The 21,711-nt window shown below is 40.4% G+C and overlaps 1 long non-coding RNA gene across 1 annotated transcript; it reads left to right on the top strand.

Moving 5' to 3' along the window:
- Positions 1-12,740: 12,740 nt before the first annotated feature.
- LOC106039038 (uncharacterized) lies at positions 12,741-15,007 on the top strand. The gene is made up of 3 exons (XR_001208993.3): positions 12,741-13,113; positions 13,221-13,312; positions 13,410-15,007. It is a non-coding gene; the product is annotated as an uncharacterized lncRNA (long non-coding RNA).
- Positions 15,008-21,711: the final 6,704 nt, after the last annotated feature.

The raw sequence follows: 21,711 nt of genomic DNA, 5'->3' as shown, positions 1-21,711 counted from the left end.
TAATATTACTATACGCAGGACAATTTGATGTTGGAGCCAGCTGAAGATCATGAAGAACAATGATGGACTAACCCGTTACAGAAACCCTTTGATATTTCCTCAGTGGTTCAAAACTAGAGCTGCCTGTGGCATTTCAGGAGTATCCCCTACTCATAGAGCCTATTCTAGGTTTCTTCATAGTACAGGCAAAACTCACTTTCCTGATGGTGCCAAAGCAGATTCTCAGTGCAGGAAGGGTCAGTGACAGCTTTGGAGGGCTGAGGTGAAACACAGAGCTGGGAAAGTCCATCTGAGTGGGGAGGGCAGATACTGGTGAAACAAAAACGGTCAGTGAGATTAAAGGTGCTTGTGGTGATGGTTCAGAGAAATATGGCTGGGGATCTCTCCTCTCTCCTCCTTCCTCAGACCCGTGCACCTTTTCCCTTGCTTGTGGCATGGGAGTCCCATTTTCTCCCCACATTCCTCCCTCTCCTCCCCAGACCTCTTTTTCCTTCTCTGTGCTGCTGACCTCCTTCATTTTGGACCTCTCACAAGAAGCAGTCCTCTCTCATACCAACGTACATAGCATGTGCTGGAAATGCTCAGTGACTCAAGCTCTCACACGTTCCGGATTGTGCCCTCTGTGTGGGTGTGAAGCTGCCCTGGGTTATTAAAGAAGGGCTCTTCTAAATAGTCTAGTTTTTCAAGATAATTTGGGGCTGCTCTCAGAATAAGTAAAGCCAGATATTGTCTGAGACAGGTGATGTAGTCTCTGCACAGGACTGAACCTATATATGTGACAGCCCAGGTCAGAGAGAGATCGTAGGACTGTCTGTGCTGTTCTTTATGTTGTTTGGTGCCTGAATGTGATTGCAAATGTCACGCAAACAGCCTTTTCTGTAACATGTTGGATATGAATCAGAGCCAAATTTGGCTTAGTGCACTCTGTATCAAATGTTGTATTTGTAGTTTGTTTTAAAACTTCTCTTCTTTTTACCAAGTTTCCCTTAAAGAAATAGTCATTTCAAAATGTATTTCCAGTAGCTGTACATTTTTGATTGCCTGATGTTCAGGGTGAGGACATTAATAACGTTCAAAATGTGGTTTGCAGTTTTTCTGACATCTCAACACTCTGGAATTTCAGCAATCGAATTTGACCTACAGAACCCTGTACTCAAATCCTTTGAATCGATCGGGCTGCACAAAGCAAAGCCTGCCGTAGTGTTGCTGCTAAAGGGAAAATTGAAGAGTATGGTATTGGTGCTCTTTTGCTACCAAGTTCATCACTGCAAAATCATGAGCTCACTATAGACCACATAAGTATAATGAAACTCCCAGCATTTTGATGTATAAGCCAAGACCAATGCCTCGACCTTTCTGGGATAGCAAAATGTGCAGGAACTGTGCAAGAGGTGTCTGTTCTCATCCTGAGCCACGTAGCGTGTGTAGAGATAGGGTCACTGTGTGCAAGAAACATCACTCTGGAGGTGTTAAGATGGTTTCCTACTGAAGTTCAGCATTGTACTGAAACAGGACATTTCAGGCAGAAATGAATTTCAAACATCACTGTGACAGCATGAGGGAGTCCATGTGAGAAATCACTTTTTGTTAGTTTTGTCACCAACTAACTCTGCAAAACAAAGTGATTGTCAGCAGATTGGGAGTTGAAGGTTAAAGTTAAAAAAAGGTATAAAAGTATATGTATCTACCTTGCTTCCAGATTTAGCCTCTATCTGAATGTTACTCATCTGATCATCTGCACCAGAAGTTGTTGTTAGAGATTTATAGGTTGTCAGGGAGAGGGAGATTGCTCAACTTCTAGAAGAAACAACTGGCTAAAATACACATTAAATCACACTGGAAACAGGTGCGAATTACTTCTTTGATTCTTCAAGTTGTATTTTTTTTTCCATCTTTGTACACAGCAAAGTAGCACAAAATGCCATTTATGAGGTCTGCTGGTGAGAAGAAAGTACATGACTGTAGGTCTCAGAATTTTTTCTTGGTAGGGTTCATCCTCTCTTCCTCAAATCCACAGTGATTATGTAGTTAATTATTAATGGCAAGGAAAATGCAGCGATTCTGGTGGAAAAGAAAATATGTGTACTGCTATTGTGACTGAGAAACTGTTACATGGCAAAAGGACAGGCTGTCATTTACAAAACACTTTTAAATTTAAGGTTCTTTAATCCCCTGTTTCCTCTTTAAGTAGATCCAGACTAAAATAAGAGACTGGGACAAGGATGAAATTTCTCATATAAAGGTTGCTCAGTGCAGTGGGTACTCCCACCAGCGCCATCTTTGTATGGGCAAAAGCCTGTGCTGGCTTCAGGCAGGATCGTGTACAACCTTCTTTGGGTCAGGGCAGTAGGACTAACCAAATAAATTTGGCAGACAGGATGTTCTCACTTTTTTTTTTTTTAAAACAACAACAAAAAAATGGTAGCTTTATAGAAGAAAATAATGTTCCAGTAAGCCTACTCAGAGAAGTGAACGAGAGTAAAAACATGGTCCCCAGAAAAGCAGTCCATAACTACAGGTATTTAAATAATACAGGAAACAAAGAAATATTCCTTCTTTCTTCAGTCACCTTCCTAAATTGTGGGGATGGTACAGGCACTTCATGACACAGATCAAACGGCTTATTGATTTGAGAATAATTTCACTCTGGTGTAGAGAAAATGTTTGGAATTCTCCATTTCTTTTTTCATCACTTTAAAAATACCTGCAAAAGTGACTATTTTCCTGTTTCTGAATTCTTTATCAGCTATAGTTTATGTGTGTCATATGCTTTTATCCAATCTCCCTCTTTAACAACCTTTGCATGTCATCTGCACTCAATCCAGAACAAACAGAAATATGGTGTGTTCTTTTTATTCGTCTGATTACTATTTATATTCTATTGCCATGCTTTTTCCGTGTACAGCACCTGATATAATGGGATCCCAATCTGCTTTAAGACTCAAAGTCTACTTGCTACAATGCAGTAGCGACACATTTAGTTTTTAGACGCCTGTGCACTTATGTAAAGAAGTTTTGTGGGATTCAGAATAATGTATTACTCTTCTAGAAAAATATTCTTCTTTGTCTCTGTAAGCAAGCATTTTTAAGAGTTAAAAACATCATCTTTGTTCTTTGTCCTTTGTAATACGCAATTTTATTCTACTTATGGAAAATGATCTTTCTGCTTTATTAAACCCATAAAAACTTGAAAGTTACAAAACCAACTGAAGAATGTTTACATACAACAATGCCTTTTTCAAAGTAGCAAGGAGGGTGGCTGCATATTTAGAGTTCTGATCCGATCGTTTCTTTAAGCTATTACATGACTGAATTTTGTTCTGGTTTGCATTCAGGCATCTTCTCCAAATATGTTAGAGATATCATACATTGAAATTCCAAAGTGGGTGCAGGGCTCCCTACTTTTGTTCTTCTGCACTGATAGTTTTTAAAATGAAAGCTTTAATCTGTATTATATAGGATCATTAATTTCTGCATTTTACACTTCAGCAACAGCATTCTGATTATCTGCTGCAATGAAAAATAAGCAGCCCTGCTCCTGCAGACTTAATTACTTACTGCAGGGCCCATCCCTTCCCAGTTATGGCACAGAAGCTGCAAATGGGGTCAAAAACATTATTAAAAAACAAATTACCCACTGGATGGGGAAAACAAACATGCAACTGTGACCTAGTGGACCTCACCAACATAGGAGCTGAGACCAGCTGCTCACAGTACACAGACATACAGAGCTTGGTAAGGAGCTCTGTTCTCAGTTAGATGACAAAATAAGTGGCCAGGTTTTCCAATGAGCTCTTCACACGATACACATGCATGCCATCGTGGTATGAAGTGTTTTCTGGCAAGCTATTTTATAAATGGGGGAGGTGATTGATATAGAATTTCACCAATGCTCTTTGGAAAATATACCCACTGGTCAGGTGCTTAGATACAGTGTGAGGCTTCTAGGAAATCTGGCTTTTGCGGTGAGGACTGGGAATGTGTCCCTAAAATCTTGCTGTGTGGCCCTCTTGAAAACAAAAATCTACATGCCAGATCCTTCTAAGATCATGATTCAGTCTTAAAGAAAATTATAAATAGACTTTCAATAAAGTAAATACATTGCATCTATCATTCTTTTAAAGTACTGCTGGTTGCATTTTAGAGCAAGCAGTAGCAGTTATGAAAGATTTAGAAGATTTTAAAAGTTAATAAAATACATTAGTGCTTACAGTATTACATGAAAATGGAACAGCAAACACAAGTAAGAATGAGTCCTCTGAAAAAATAGTAACCTATTTGTTTAAACATAGTGTAGAAGAATATGGCATAATATTTGTAGGATTTTCTTAGCCGAATGATGAAAAAAATGGATCTGAGATAAAATTTTCCATGTCTAAAAGTCTAATGGATGGTAATAGAATTGTAGACTATAAATGAAATGCTGTTCTATTTATATTAACAGAGATACAGTATTTACTTGCAATATTTATAGCAATAGTATGCTGATCTAATTTATAAGACAATGGTCCAAGGAATCTATTGTTTTGAAATCACATAAAAGCAATAATAAAACAATAAAATATTTAAAGTGCATGCAAGGAAAATAAGTCTATAAAACACACAGTTAACATTAAAAGATCATTCAGTACCATTTGAAATTTGTCTACTTGAATACATTGTATTTAATTAATTGTAAGCACTGAAAATTGCTGAAGCTTAAAAATATGATTCAGTCCAGCACATAATAGTATAATATTTTTTGTATGAAATAAAAACATTATAAATTATAAATAATAAAACTCCAGGAAAATGATCAGGTTACAGCAAAACAGTAGTAAGTTATCAACAGGCAAAAATATGAGAGATACAGACAGTATATAATTATCGAGATATCAAGAAGAATTCTGTAATAAAGTTTGTGTTGTAATTTAAACTTCAAGCAGGAATAAAATAAGAAAAAATAATGGCATTTGCTGAATTCCATCTGGGAGTCCAGCAGAAAGGACCCTCAAGGGTTAGGATTTTGTTTTTATTTTTAATCATCTACTGATGTTTTTCTGTGACCCTGCTCAGCTGAGTTGCTGCTCTGCTTTCCTGACAAGTCCATCTGGATGGCTAGCCACAATCCAGCCTTCTCACCCCCTGAACAGCTATTTCAGCCAGCAGTCACACAGACATTTCACTGCTGAACACAGAGGGCTTGTCCTCTTTGTGCTGGAGGCTTTGGAGCTGTGGGTCTGTCTTTTTTTTTGTTTGTTTTCTCCCTGGTACTGCTCATCTGTTCCCAAGCCCACTAGCAATGTTAAAGTACCAGTGAGCCCTGGGAGAGGATGAAGATGGTGAGAGGAGAGGAAGAGCTGGGGGAAAGCTGCAGCGCTCCAGGAAGCCAAGGGGTGGCAGAGGGAGGTTAGAGAAGGGGAGACACTCCTTAAAATGGATTTGGGGAAAAAAGGAAAAGCTTAAGGCTTAGGAAGACTAGGAAGGTTTGCAGGGAAAAAGGGGAGGAAAGTCTTGATGTGCATGTAGACAGGGAGGCCCAACAGCAGGGGACTGGATTTGGGCTTAAGGGCAGTGGAAGAGAAAAGCCCGACGGCATTTGAGCTAAAACAAGGTAAAGATGCTCCCTGCACAGCTCCTGCTGCTTGTCGTGCATTCTAGTGACAGCTGTCTCCCTGAGAGCCTGGCTCAAAATCACTCAGCTGCCCTGGCCCTCCTACACAGCCCTGCACACAGAGCGTCATATTGGGCACAGCTTCCATGACCACAGCTCACAGAACAGAGGTATGGATGTCTGAGAGACCCTGCTCTGGCTTGGGGCAGTGAGGGAGCACAAAATTCCCCCTCCTCCTGCCGGACATCAGCACAGCAATCAGCCTGCACTGCTCCCCACAAAGATGCCTCCGGAGGCATGGGGTGGAAATGGGAAAGCCCTGCTCCATCTGCACGCTGTGCACACCACGCCGGGGCTCTCACTGGTGCTGGAAGATTCACGGTTTCCCAGCTGCTGAACTGCAGTGGGCCTTTCCATGAATTAGATATCTGCTTGCAGGAGCCTGAGAGTGGAGCCCGCACCCTGCCTTGGGGGCATCACCCTTCCCAAATCCTCTGCCCCAGCACTGTCATGGGCAGCACACCTCTGGTGCTGTTGCACGGCCCCTCCTTGACCTGCCCCAGACCTCCTCAGTTTTCTGTGGAGCCCTGACATCAGAGCTGAAATACAACAGCCCTGTCACATTGCTGAATTAGGGATGAGAAGAAACACCACAGAAATAGATGATCAGAGCAACAACCTGAGAAATTGACAGTGAGGACAACACACTCTATTTTATTTGCCTGATGTGATCCATTACTGCAGGAGCAACTTTTCAAGAAGAAAGCCTGAAGCCCTCTTCTTGTTGTTGTTACACACATTATTTGCCTAAATATTTTTTAAATATTTTAAGCCTGTCAGGTTGGTGTCTGTATTTGCAGGCTAATATCTGATAGTCACTTCCATACTGCTACAGCCAAGGAAACTGAAAAGCCATGAGGTAGGAGAAATGAGTGCAAACTCTCACCAGTGCTGTGCTACATGCTCCAGAAGGAGCCTTAAATCAGGTCACAACATTTCCCTAACATTTACACAATGACAGTAGAGTTTTTGTTTATCCCTCCATCTAAAAATGCTCCTGGAGCAAAATGCACAGCAGTGGTTGCAATGCTGTGTGCTGCAATAGCAACAGAAAATGATTAGGAAGAGGCCTCAGATTTTTAACTCTTTGTTGGAGGAGTAGAGGGAGAAAGATACTTCCATGTCTTTCATGTTCTCCTGTGGGACGTTTGGACTTGCCTTGGCATGGATGACCAAAGACAACTTGGACTCCTCAGCCAACTGCGCCTCTCCTTTTTTAACCTCCAGCAAAACTGTGAGTTTCTCTGCCTCACTCACATCCTCTAACTCTCTCACAGATCTTCTTATTGCCATTCCCTGAGGATTTTCCTTATATCTCTAACAGCCAGTTTAGTTCCATTTTGCTTCTCCTTGCCATGGCTTCTTTAAATACAATCATAGAATCATAGAATATCCTGAGTTGGAAGGGACCCATAAGGATCATCAAGTCCAACTCCTGGCACCACACAGGTCCACCCAAAAGTTTAGACCATGTGACTAAGTGCACAGTCCAATCGCTTCTTAAATTCAGACAGGCTTGGTGCAGTGACTACTTCACTGGGGAGCCTGTTCCTGTGTGCGACCACACTCTTGGTGAAGAACCTCTTCCTGATGTCCACAGCCTGAACCTCTCCTGCCTCAGCTTGACACCATTCCCATAGGTCCTATCACTGGTGATTATGAACAGGTCAGCGCCCGCCTCTCCACTCCCCTTCGCGAGGAAGTTGTAGACTGCGATGAGGTCCCCTCTCAGCCTCCTCTTCTCCAGGCTGAACAGGCCCAGTGACCTCAGCCGCTCCTCATACGTCTTCCCCTCTAGGCCCCTCACCATCTTCGTTGCCCTCCTCTGGACACTCTCCAACAGTTTAATGTCCTTTTTGTACAGTGGTGCCCAGAACTGCACACAGTACTCGAGGTGAGGACACACTAGCGCAGAGTAGAGCGGGACAATCACCTCCCTCGACCGACTAGCGATGCCGTGCTTGATGCACCCCAGGATACGGTTGGCCCTCCTGGCTGCCAGGGCACACTGCTGGCTCATATTCAGCTTGCTGCCAACCACAGCCCCCAGATCCCTCTCTGCGGGGCTGCTCTCCAGCGTCTCGTCGCCCAGTCTGTACGTATAGCCGGGGTTGCCCTGTCCCAGGTGCAACTACATACCAGGTACAAATACATACCAGTTTCTCCCCAAATTCCTGAGGTAGATTAAAGTATTCACTGACAACAGCTGATTTTTACTGGTCAGTTAGCAATCATTTACAGTAGAGATTTTATTTTTTTCTTGCTATCTATATGTAATTTCTGCTGCATAATAAATGTTTCAGTATCTTGGAGTATTAAATTGTGTATTGGCTCATGTTTGAAGTATATGTAAAAAAGCACTGGCTCAGTTCAATTATTGACCACCCTGCAAGTGAACTATTTGTTTTGCAGGTAGAACTGAAATTATGTCCAGAAAGCCTCCAAGTTTGTAATCAGACAGCATCAAGAGACCCAATTTTTGTCACTAATCACACGAATTTTAGCCTTTTTCATAAAACATCAGATCCTGCAAATCTGATGAGATGAGAATCTGAGGTTTTGGGAATAATAAAAATATATACATATAATCTCAAAACACATTTATATATCTGGTGACAGAGAAAGCTAAAAAGCTAAAAATTACACCATAAACTCTCAAAATTAAACATTTTAAGGGGAGGATCTCAAGAAAGAGGGATGCATATGTATTGCAGTTGTATGGAGAGTTATAGCTTGTAAAAACTTGGAGTCAGTAAGCTCCTCTCATGTATGAAATACGATGCTGAATGCACATAAACAAGGATGAGCAAAGCTGTATGGACACACTGGCTATTCCATTTTAATTAGTAGTGTGCATTATATTTTATTTTACACAGAAGCTCTTCCAATCTCTTTTGCTTTCTCTTTGTTCATCACATGGTTAGTAGTGACTTCTGGCACCACCAGTAAGGTGTTTAGTGGGTATTTTCTGTGTTGTCTCTCAGTCTTGTCATCCCTAGATGTAAGCTATGCAGTCAGAACCAAGGCAGACATACCATGAGGCAAGAGGTTTGAATAAAAGTCCAGGGAGAAAGAAATTGTGTTTCATTCACAGCCAGTGATGGGTCAGTGGGTTCTGCAGAAAGGAGGCTACAGGGTTTGCTCTTGTCTTTGGAGTGCCAATGATACCATTTTCAGTTACAAAGCAGAAATGACATCCTTTGTCATTCTTCCTTACTGAAGTATGACATCTGTCAGCTGGACCAAGACAGGCTTAGGGTCATTTTATTCCAATTTTCTTTTAATTTTGCTTGGCATGATTTATCAACCTCTGCAATGTCTACTACTTTTGTTTAAATAATCTTAATTGGAAATTATTTTCTCTCTGGTCCATTTTTTTTTTTTTAACGTCCTGTGCTGTGATAAATGATGAAACATACTTTCAAGACATGGGGCCAGAGGGGAAGAAGAGATGAGTGAATTCTGCAGGAAGATTTTGTTTAATGATGTACTTATAAGGGATAGTGTTTATGATAAAGCAGCTGACTGAGGTGTTTTGAAAGGCTATAGGAACAAAGTCCAAGGATTTAACAAAAAATTTTTCAAGGTTTAGAATAAAAACTAATCCTTGAAAAGCTAAAATTGCTTCATTGTAGGAATCTACCAACATTGATCTGAATTTAGGAACTGAATGGATACTTGCATTGGTATTTAATGACAGCTTTTTTCTTTTTTCTTAGGCTGTAAGTAAAATTAAATCAAACTTTAAAATGTATTTCTGAAGTTTTATGGTAGGCTCAACAATTAAAAAATAAATAGATAAATAATGGGATCAACTTGTATAAAAGATAAATTAGGCCCAGCTTAGCAATTAAGGGAATTTCTGTTACAAACACAATGATTAAAATTAAAAGTACTATTAAAAGTAGTGTATATTTTAAGCTAATATTTTCAGAATACTTTCATTTTCTTCATGTGATTGAATAAGTATAATATGTGAAATGAGATGATGAACCTTGCAGAATTTCTATTTATCTATTCCCATAGAATAGACCTAAACAAATTGTCAATAGATGCAGAATGCAAACGGAAGAAAATACTGATAAAGACAAAACCATGCATGTCAACAACAATGTTAAAACCAATGTACTTAATTAAAAAAGTGAAGTCAATTAAAATTAAAACAACAGTGCAGCATGTACAAATGCTGGAATAATCATTAGGCCTTGCTGAATAATGGAGGAGTATAGAATTTTTTTTTAAAGTGAAGCAGCAGGGGTGATACATTACACAAAGCAACAATCTACAACAATATGACAATTGAATTACTTCAGCCCCATTAGGCAGGTGCAGAAGAATAATTAACATGAATTTCTTCAATGGAAAGGAAAAAAAAACCACAAACTTTTGTCTAGTACAAACTGCTATTTTTTCTCTCCAAAATGATGAGAAAATATGACAATGAGCACACTGATTAAAACCAGATCTTTATGCTTATCTTCTTGGTGAGACTGGTTAATCACAGGATAAAATATTCACACAGTGCATTTTCTCATAGTCTCAGGCTGTTATGGCTTACAGTCTTTTGGTCTTCTGATCAGGTATAAGCTTTGATTGCTCCAGTTAAAATTAAATATAAAAGGCAATAGGTTTTGAATTTTTTAACTTTTTCTGATATAAGAGATATTCAGCCAAGCCTCGGGCTTTGTCTAGTATCTGTTTTTCCATTTCAAATTCAAAACAAATTTGTGACCTCCAATTTCAATCTGAGCTACAGCAGTTCTCTAAAATGACAAGAAATTGTGAAGAAACTTCATACTGTCTAATGAAATGTAAGCTGCTTCTAAACTACAATTGCTTCCCAAATGTTTTTCCCTTTGGAGTTCTACTAAAATACTTCTATTTACTTCTTTTGAAAGAGATTGATTTGGAGACAGATAGCCATGCAGTTTGCTGAAGGACATTTGATTTTCTTCCATTAGAATTAAAGAACTGGGTAAACACTTGCACTGGTCATGTTAGAAATATATTAATTACAGCTATGGACAGAAGATCTCTAGTGATTGAGTTAGCATATCTTAAAAAGCTGCTGCTCTGCAGCCAGGGAGACTGCAGAGGGATTAATGCTCATTTTATGAGCTGTTTGCGTGCTCTGGTAGCTTTAACTAGGCCATTCTACTCTATGTATGCAATAGCCTGTGGGGGACTGAGCAGTCCCTTGCCTGTCAAACAGTTTGTCCTTTCTGCACCATCACACCCTGCCCTCTTTTCCCACGGCTTTTGGACAACCAGTGGTACACTAGTCAGATGTAGTCTTCTGGCAGCCTGCTACAGCCATCCTCCATCCTGAACTCAGGTATTCCCTACCATCTACTGGTGTATGTCTGGATGTCTCAAGAAACTCTTAAGGCTCACCTAAGGCTGGGTGGTCATACCCTCTTTTACTGTTTGACTAGATATATGATTATAATATAATTTTGCTACTCTAGCCTAGAGATACTTTTGTTTCCATTCATGTGAAGGAAGCTGTCAGGACCATGTGTTTCTACGACCAAATTTCTCTTGGCCTTGAACTAGGAATATGTAGGTACCACCTCTCAATCAAATGGAAATAATTTCTATCTGAGAGCTGAGAATGCTGCAAGTATTTTAGGCTGCTGTATGGGATGGTTACATAGATTTTCTCATGTATATTTTTTTTGTAAAATTAAAGGTTTCCATTTCCACTGATTTTTGGAACTAAGAATGATCATTTTATAAATGCCCTGCACCTAATACCTTTGGTCCATCCCTTTGTACCTTATGATAGATTCATATATGGAGTGATCTGTCTGCCTCAGTGACCCCTAATGCTCCGAGACCCTGCTGGTAGCATCTCATTTTTCCCATTTAATTGCTGATGTACTTGCAGATACATCCTAGTTATGATGTATCCTCATGTGAATGCTGTGTTGACAGCCATGCAGAAGCTAGAGAGAAAACAGAGAGAAAGAATGGACTGGTGCTGCTTCAGTGACTGACAGGGGGATGACAGTATGGACAAGTGTCTGTTAAGGCAAATAGTGCAGAGATACAACTCCCAGGACAGTTGCCATTCCTGTAAAAAATGGTCTTTCAAAGAATTAGTAGGAAATATTGGAAGTCCTGTTACTGCTCCATGAGATCAGTTGCCACAATATGGATAGCACTAAAAGGTGCTATCCATGAGAAGAGGAAAGAGACAGAGATGAGGAAAACTTCCAGAGAAGAAAGAGCTTCAGAGGGCTAACAACTCTTTTCTGTACAAACTGAAGCAACCCACAAAGAGGAGAAGCGACAAACCCAAGTGGATGCCCAGTCTGTAAAGAGACAAAGATAGAGGGAGAGACCTTACTGACAGTGTTTTGTGCTGCACTGTAAATATAGTAGGCTATGAAAGTGTAATGCACATTTTGCTCAAGGTAATAAATGGCTGGTGATATCTCAGACCTATGTGGGCTTCTTAGTGTCCAGGCCTCCTTGTTTTCCATCACCGCTCCATCTTCAAATTGTGATCCAAGCAGATAGAAGTCATTTTTACATGAATTGCTTTTCCACTTTAGAAATTTTTATTTCACAACCTCTGGACAGAATATTCCTTTCTAGCCTTTCTTTCCAGATTCCTGTAACCTTGCAGCTAACTGCCATGCTCTTGTGAGAGCATTCACGCCACCAAAGGTGCTCAGATGCATCCTACTCAGTGCTCTTGGAAAGCTACAGTCTTTCTTCTTTCCACCACAGGTCTCCAAATCTTCAATTTGATGGTGTTCAGAGAGCTGAGAGAAGTAAACATCCAACCCTGCTTATTGAAACAGTTGGTACAGAATGGAAATGCTCAGCACAAGAATGTTTTGTTTCACAGATTGAGAAATGCCTCAAGTTCCCAGCTGCCCTTGTATTTCTGGGTGGTATGCATTATTACAGGGTATCTGGCAAGACAACTCAAGGCAACAACAGATGTCTATTTGGGCACAAGTATTAGGCAGTGATGCTGCGTGTTAACAAACCCAGAATTTGGGTCTTTAGAGAGGGAGTCTAAGGGGAAAAATATCTATAAGCTCAACCAAGAGTAGGGAGACATTGTGGGGGTGGTTGCCATGGTGACTAGAATCACTACCATAGCTACTTCTTGTATTTCTTAGCGGCTCCATACCTCAGTGATGTCCTGCAGCCAGGAATAGGGTCTGCCTAGAGAAGTCTTTGCATCAGGCAAAGCAAGATACAGGAGCTGAGCAGAGGTCACCTCTGAAGGACAGAAGAAGACATAGCTAAAATAAATAAATAAATAAATAAATAGAGATATAAAGGAAAAACAAAGAAAGAAATGATTCCAGGACTTGAAACAAAAGCAATTCTCAGCGAGCTGTTTTGTTCCAAATTCCTGCTCTGCACCTTAGTTTCAACTTCTGTCACGCAACCTACTGAAAAGGATTCAGTCTGGTGCTGCCATTGCACTGTTCCAGGTTCCTGCTACAGATGCCTCCTTTTCTGCATCCCAGCCCAGTGGGAATGGGAATATGTTGCTCACTTTATCTATTTATTTATTTAGTTGTTTTTCTCTTTTAACTAGAAGCAACGGTTCCTTCTCATACCTTCCTGTCCCTTGAATAGCCTACTACAGAAACACAGTGTGGACCCCTGTTTATTAGCAGACCTGAACAGGTGGGTATGCTTGCAGCTTTTAGGGTTTAGTTATTGTATTTTCCCATTTGATTCCATGAGGAATACATCACATTATTTCATTGTTAATGTTCCACAGGGACAATCTGCCCTGCCTTGTTTTCAGCAATGACTACAGAGCTCATGGACAGTCACATGCTTCAGAGTGAGATCCACAAAAAGCAGCTGATGAGAAGAGTTTTTTAAGCCAACTTCTGAAATCCTGCCTCTTCAAAGACTTACATGCCCATCTCAGTACCTTGGAGAGACTTCCAGATGAAAAAAGACCCAGAATTCCATATTTCAAGAGAGTAACCAAGACCACTTGGAAAAAAAAAAAAAAGACATCAAAAAAAAGTTGAATTATAAATAAATAGAACCCAAACATGCCTTTTATCAAACTTCTTGTCCAATATTTTTGTTTCAGAAGACAGATAAATGATATGATCAGCATTTGAATATGCTATTCCTTAGCACATAAAATGTTGTGTACAAAGTCTATTTAACTTCAGTGCTGAGCCTTGTACACCTGGTCACAAAAAATCTTATACTTGCCAGATTACCTCTCTAAACATTGTGGGACTCCCTCATGAAACAAAACAAGCACAAGCTTTGTGCACAAGAGCTGTACAACTCAGGTTACTGTTCAGAGTGTGGACCACATATTTAAAGCCACTTCTAGAAGCAGAAGTGTCAGTTAGGGTGTTCTGATTTGGGGTTCACTCTTTCCCCCACCCCAACATCTGGAAAATATTCCTGGATAGTGAAAAGAAGAATTAGCTGGTACTGTTTGTTCGTTCGTTTGTTTGTTTGTTTGTTTGTTGGTTGGTTGGTTGGTTTCCAAATGTTTTTGTTTTGAGTGTCCATACAATAACTGAAAATTTACAAGAGCAGAGTAGGGGTCCATAATACTATAGTCTAAGGAGATGCAACCAATGAAGCAGAAGACCTGTTTAAAGCATTTTGTCTTATGATTGATTTCTCATAGAATATGAGAATTATTTTTGGGCAAGGCCCTCGCTATTTCATAGACTCCCTCCTCTGAGGTGACTGCCTTGATCACTAGATTAGAAAGTAATACTTGCCGGCTTACTTTCCAGCTTTATTTATGGCTTTCTAAGGATAAAAATTATGAAAGTATCTCTCCCATGATCCTGCTGTGAGGGTGCAGCTTCTGAGGTGGATGGGTCTGATTCCCATTTAATAAAGAAGGGAATCGAATCCTGGATACACATCTCATTTCCAACCTTCACTAGACGAACCTTCTGAGATTTGCTTGATTATTGTTATGAAGGAGAATCAGCACCTGAATGGGAGATAATACTTCTCTGTGGTGCTATTTTAGTTGGTTTCTTTTGGGAGGTCTCTGTCTGAAGTCAGAATGAAAAATGGAGGCTCCTTGTAAAATCAAATGGACACACATTAAGCCTACTCTTGGGTTAATATTCCTGGTGCCAAATATTTGGATACAACTGCTGTTTATCAGACAATGTTAGACTGACAAACATTGCCTATATTTGTCTCATAGAAAATAAATTCTAACTTGTAGATATACGAAGTCATAACCATGGAAGCTATTTTTTGTATTCATCATATGACTGATCACATGGCATTATTTGTTATGATAACCTCAGCAACACACTTAGGAGATGAACTACATTCTTGTTATCTGTGAACACCATGTCCTCCTTCCCCCGCTTCCTACCCCCAATTTATTTTGAGAATAATAAAAAGGCTTTTTAAAACTGGTACAGAGTGAATAATCTCCTGAATATTTTCTTCCCATTAAAAGTAGATGCTTCTTCCTTTCTATGAATATTTTTTTAAAATGACAACACTTTCATCTGGCTTTCTTATTTGAAAGAAGAAAAAAAAAAGAAAAAAAAAAGGTTGCAAACATTACTAAAGGCATTGGTAGTTTTTATTCACAGGAGAGTTTTCTCTGGAAGGGAAAGTAAGTGTTTGGTGAATCCTCTTTCTTGCTTACCCCCAGCAGTTATCACTGCATATAAAGAGGCTGGATGAGGCCTGAAGGTAGTAGAAATGTTTGTCTGCATATGAGCATGTTAGAAATGCCAAGTCAGTGTGACTAATGGATAAGACAGAAAGCAAAGCCCATGATCTAAGATGAATAGAAGCATTAGAGGAAAAACAGGAATGCAAATTCCATATTGTTAGAAACACAGACCTTAATGTCTGCTCCAGAGTTTTGTTTCATCAGCTCTTTTACCTCATGGGCTTCTTCACTGTACAGAAGGCATTGTAAAATCTGCAGAAACTGGGAGAGGTAGAGCCTATAGAAGCTGATGTTTGTATTCAAAGTTGCTTGATGGAAGCTGCTAAGCAATACTGAAAATGCTGGCAGGAATCCCAGATCTGGGAGGAAATTTTGATGTGATGTGCTGACTCAGACATGAATTTTAGCTCATTGAATCCTACACCTGATCCTACTGAAGCTATGAAGATATGGAATGATTTCAAGGTGAACTACTGAAATGATTAACAACACATGCAGATGACATGAAAAGAAAGAGTGATAGATGTAAATATATGGTATATCTCACTACCACAGAAGTATTATTCTGACAAAAAATTTAGGAAGACATTCAGCTGATCACTACATCAAGTGACATCATCTAGGAGCAGGGACAACAAAATTCTTGTTCTCTTGAATTGACAAGACAAATTAACAGGTGCTGATTCAGCCACAGAGTTGCAATTATAATCAGAATATGCTGCTGCTGGAAACACCTCAAATACAGTAAAGAGTACTGAGGGCTTTTAAAGACTTATTATTTCCTGGTCTATCTTCTTGCCACTTTCAGCAAAGCAAACTTCTATACTTAAATTTCAGTATAGATATTACATTTTTTAAATAAAATTTTTATGTATGTTAGGCTAGAAGTCAAAAAAATTACTAACGAGAAATCGTTTTTCTAACAATTCTAGTGAAAAAGGAACCTCTGGATTCCAGTATAGAAGCAGAAGTAAGATGATTTTTCTGAAAGAGGAGGCCATGCAGAGCCTATCCCAGCCCCTGTGAGAGCAATTTAATCGAGCTGCAGGGCAATAACGAGAAGAAGCCCTTCTTTAACTAACGCTTACAGATTCCTATGGGAAACTTGCAGACAAATTCTCGCAATCCTGTTTTTTTCTATTTCCATTTTCATTGTCAAGACAAGTTCTGCAGAGCTGCTTTCTGGTTATATTTTTATTATCCAGTAATAGTTTAAAATGCTATAACATCTTTATTTGTATGGGAAACATCACCTCCTTTCTTCCAAAATCTTTGAAAATTTACCAACAATAACATCTACTTTTCAGACTCTGGTTTGTACTGTTCATGTCTGAAGTTAACAAAAAATCAGAAAATCTAACTTGATAAAATAAGTCTCTGTCCTCTGTGGATCATCAAGTCCATCATGATTTTCTCAAATTCTTGCTGATGTGGAAGTTTGGGGAAAAATACTCTATATAGAATTCTTAGGCTTTCAATCATTTCTTAGCAATCTCTTGCAAGCAGTCAGTGTTTCAAAGTTAAGCTTTTGATTGGATGTAAACCAGGAAAATTGCTGAGGCTGATTAAAACCTCTTCTTGGGGTTAACACTTGCAATTACAAATCTGAAATATTTGTAACTTTATAGTAGCTCAGTAAAATATTTTTACTTTCTTTTTCTCTTATTTAAATCAGAAATTAAATGTTTCTGGATTTCAGTAGGACTTTTGACACTGTCCCTCTCAGTACGCTTCTGGACAAATTGTCCAACTCTGAGATGAACTGGTTCACACTATGCTGGGTGAATGGCACAGATTAGAAGGTTGTAGTGAATATGGGACTACATCTGTTTGACAGGTGGTCACTAGAGGTGTTCTCCAGCTCCAGGGCTCAGTTCTAGGGCTGGTTTTGATCACCATTTTTACCAATGATCTGCACATGGAAGTTGAAAGTATCCTTATGTTTGCTGGAGATACTGGGAGATGCTGTTGACTCCCAGGAGGAACAAGAGGCCTTGCAGATGGATCTAGGTAGATTGGCTCATTGGACAATCAGCAATGGCATAAAATTAAAAAAAAAAAAAAAAGTAAATGCCAGGTTCTGTACCTAGGACAGAGTAGTGGCTGACACAGGTACAGACTAGGAAACAAGTGGAGACGGCTCAGCAGAAAAGGATCTGGAGGTGTTGGTTGACAGCAGGCTCAGCATGAGCCAGCAGTATGCCTGGCAGCCAAGAGGGCAAAATGCATTCTGGGGTGCATTAAACACTGCGCAGCAAGCCAATCATAAGAGGTGATCCTCCTGCTTTATTTAGTGTTGGTGTGGCCTTACCTCAAATACTGTGTGCAGTTCTGGGTTCCACAATATAAAAAGAATGTTTTCATTCTTTCAAGGATTCAGAGATATTAGAATGTGTCCAGAGGAGGGCAACAAAGCTGGTAAAAGGGATGGGAGGCATACCCTGTGAGGAGAAGCTGAGAAAACTTAGGTTGTCAGGTCTGGAGAAAAGGAGGCTGAGAGGTGACCTCACTGCTCTCTGCAACTTCCTGAGGGGGGAAAGCGGAGAGGTCTCTGCTCCCTGGTAATCAATGACAGGACACATGCGAATGGCACAAAGCTGCACTGGTCCAGATTCAGACTAGACTTTAGGAAAAATTTCTTTACCATGAGGGTGGTCAAATACTGCAACAGGCTTCCATTAACCAACTAGTGAGGTGGTTGATGCCCCACACGGGTCAGTGTTCAAGAGTCATGTGGATATTGCCCTTAACAATATGCTTTAACATTTGGTGAGCACTTAAGTGGTCAGGCAGTTGGACTCAATGATCTTTGTAGATCCCTTCCAACTGAAATATTCTATTCTACTCTACTCTACTCTACTCTATTCTATTCTATTCTATTCTATTCTATTCTATTCTATTCTATTCAAAAAAAAAATAATAGAATCAGGTAAGACTGGTTAAGATTAATAAGCAGTTGATTATGGGCATGTATTGACAAAATGAGCTTACTATTTTTGTAAGAAGACAATAGAAAAGAAGCACAGGGTATCCTAAATTGGAAGGGACCCACAAGGATTATCAAATCCAACTCCTGGCTCCACACAGGACCACCCCAAAATCAAACCATGTGTCTGAGAGCATTGTCCAAATGCTTCTTGAACTCCAGCAAGCTTGATGCCATAGCCATTTCCCTGGGGAATCTGTTTCAGTGCCCAAACACCCTCTCAGTGAAGATCCTTTTCCTGATATCCAGTCTGAACCACCCCTGTGGTCTCTCAGAAGCAACGTTTTTCATCCTTTGAGGTTAATGACAAAATTCTGTTTGGTGTGAGTGGGAGCAGGATTTTAAACACTACCAAGTACTTTCTAAAACCAAGACATTTCTTTAGAAGAGGAAGAAGGATTTAACAAGTGGCAGTTTTCAAAAAACCTTAGAGAAGTGCTATTGTATGCTTAATTTTTCACATTGAGAAAGTTAAATACCTATTTTCTTTTCTGAAATTGCACTTATGTTACATATAATAATAACTAGCTTGAAAAAAAAAAAAGGATTGAAATACATAGCTTTTTTCATTTGTTTATTTCAACTTTCATGTCCTCTGGCTTCAACATCACTTTGTTTTCATTGAGTGAGATGAATTTTATTCAGGCTTCTTTTTACTTGGTGCTAAAATATTTGTGTTGACATAATTAGGTCTTATAGTCGTAGAATAACACTTATTCAGCTGAATATTCAGCATTTATTCAATATCTGTTCTGTTTCATTAACAAACTCTGACCTACAGCTCTTCCTCTCAAGTGACAGAAAGCAGAGTTCTTGAAATTTGCAGTAAGTTTTCTGTGAAAGAAATCAAGTGAAAACAGTACATTTTTGACGGCAACTGTATTCTCTGAATGGAAAGACATTTTCTGCCCAGCGCTGGCTAGTGTCATAGAATCATAAAATCATAGAATGGTTTAGGTTGAAGGGGACTTTAAACATCATCTATTTCAACCCCCCTGTAATGGGCATGGATGCCACCCACTAGATCAGATTGCCTAGAACCCTATCCAACCTGGCCAAAGCTTTTCTTGGTAATAAGCAAGAAATTAGTTATTATTTTTTGGAAGTTAAAATTCACATTAGACTTTCTTCCTAGGAATAGAGATGCACTGCATTATTTTTGCACAAGGCTGTGGTTATGTACTAGTGGGTCCATGTGATTTCTAGCAAATACTTAAATGACAGTAGACTTATGTATTAAGCACAATGCTCTGGAGGATAAATCTGTGTGGCATTGGCATAAGCCATGAGGAGCTCCCCCATTAAGAGCAGAATTCCAGAAAATATTTCTGCAAAATACTTCTAAGAAGCTAAAGTGCCCCCAGCCCATTTTTAGTTCTCTCATCTCCTTTCAATCTGCTAAGCAGTCTCCAAGTATTAGGCATGGCCCTGTGCATTTGAGAAAGTGAAAGCTACAGTGCACATGAGTTGGGTATGCATTTATGGATCTGAGGGGAAGGAAATAATGCTTACAAGAATGTAAGCACAGGAAGAGTTTGGTCTTCAGAAAGCAACATGTTTAAGTTCTGATACAGGTTTGTTCAAATAAATAGAGAACATTGTGATTGTTGGCTCTGGGAGTTACTTGTCTAAAGGTCTGCAAAAGTAAGAAAAAAAATATTGCATGGAATAAACCTCTGGTTTAAAGGAATGTATTTTGCATTCTGAAAATTCACTTTGTTCCTCTGAGATTGTAAGACTATCAAAAACAATTAACTGGGAGGCAAAAAAAAAATATATATATATATATGTATATAGTAGGAAAGAAGGAAATAGTATGGTAGGAAAAAATAGTAAGAAGGTAAACAAATGGTAGAAGTAGGCGGCATAGCATAAGTTTGATTGTGTGAGATGGTGGTAGGGTATACCTACAGAGTACTTTTTCAGGCAGATTTGATCTCACCCTACTCAATCCGTGAGCCAACTGCAAAACCCAAATCTCTGTATTGGCAGACATGAAGCTGTAGTCCTCACAGCACTCATTCTAAACTAATAAGGCTGGCAGGAGGAGAGAGTATATTAGCTCATTCTTAGTTCCAGCAGCTACCCAGAAGGCATTACAACACACTTGAGATATATCTCATACAAACTACTGATATGGCCACATTGCACAGAAGTGACTGCAGTGTGCTGTAAGGATGGTTCAGGCACCTGGAGCTGTGACAGCTCAAAGTGAGGTATTATACCTTACATCCCAGACAGACTGTTACTGAGTTAAAGCTGGTTTAGCTGTATCTCCGGTGCTCAAATCTATGAAAAGAGACAGGAGCTATCCCTGTCCAGTATCTTCCAAAATAATCAGTAAACTTAGGCCAGCATGCATGTTTTCTATTCCTGAGCTCAACAAGCTCTATTTCAGCCTCAGGTGCCTCTGAACATTTCCTGGGTGTAGAGTTCAAGTGATATAACTCCTAAAAAGTGCCTTGTTTACAATCTCCCTAATCACAACAAACAACAAAATGTAATGGTCATATGGTCAGAGAAAAGAAAGTGGCACTTCGTTATCCCTAGTTTTATTCATTTCAGTTGATAGGCAACTTTTAATCAGCCACCAGGTAGCACATCTGGAGCTGTCAGATTAATTTAGGGCTGAACTCAGGATTCTTGATTCAGAAGAGTCACCAGTACTACAGCAATGTGCTTCATTTACTGCTTGCAGTGATACAGGCTATGAATGCCCCAGTGGCGGAGAAGCTCTGCTGTGAGCCTGCAGTGTGCCTGGGCAGCCAGCAAGGTGTAGTGGGTTTACGTGGCAAGGTTTTAGTAGCGGGGGGCCATAGGGGTGGCTTCTGTGAGAATGCAGAAGCTCCCTCATGTTAGATAAGGGCCCTGCCACTGGCCAGAGCCAAGCCAATAAGTGACATTGTTTGCACCTCTGTGAGAGCAGATTTAAGAAAGGGGAAAAAAACTGCTAGGGAACAGCAGCTGGGAGAGAGGAGTGAGAACCAGCCCTACAGCCCCCCAGGTCAGTGCAGCAGGAGGGCAGGAGGTGCTCCAGGCAGGCAGCAGCAGTTCCCCTGCGGCCTGTGGAGAGGCCCCTGGTGGAGCAGGCTGTCCCCCTGCAGCCCACGGGTCCCACACGGAGCAGATCTCCACGCTGCAGCCCGTGGAGGAGCCCCCGGTGGAGCAGGTGGATGTGGCCTGGAGGAGGCTGCGGCCCATGGAGAGCCCCCGCAGGAGCAGGCCCCGGGCCGGAGCTGCAGCCCGTGGAGAGGAGCCCACGCAGGAGCAGGGGGTCTGGGGGGAGCTGCCGCCCGTGGGGGACCCGTGCTGGAGCAGTTTGCTCCTGGGGGATGGACCCCGTGGTACGGAGCCGTGTGGGAGCAGTTCTTGAGGAGCTGCTGCCTGTGGGCAGCCCCC

This window comes from Anser cygnoides, chromosome 2 (assembly GCF_040182565.1).
Source record: "Anser cygnoides isolate HZ-2024a breed goose chromosome 2, Taihu_goose_T2T_genome, whole genome shotgun sequence".
NCBI classification, from domain to species: domain Eukaryota; kingdom Metazoa; phylum Chordata; class Aves; order Anseriformes; family Anatidae; genus Anser; species Anser cygnoides.
Note: the sequence above shows the minus strand (reverse complement) of the source record. Positions and strands in the feature narration are given on the sequence as shown.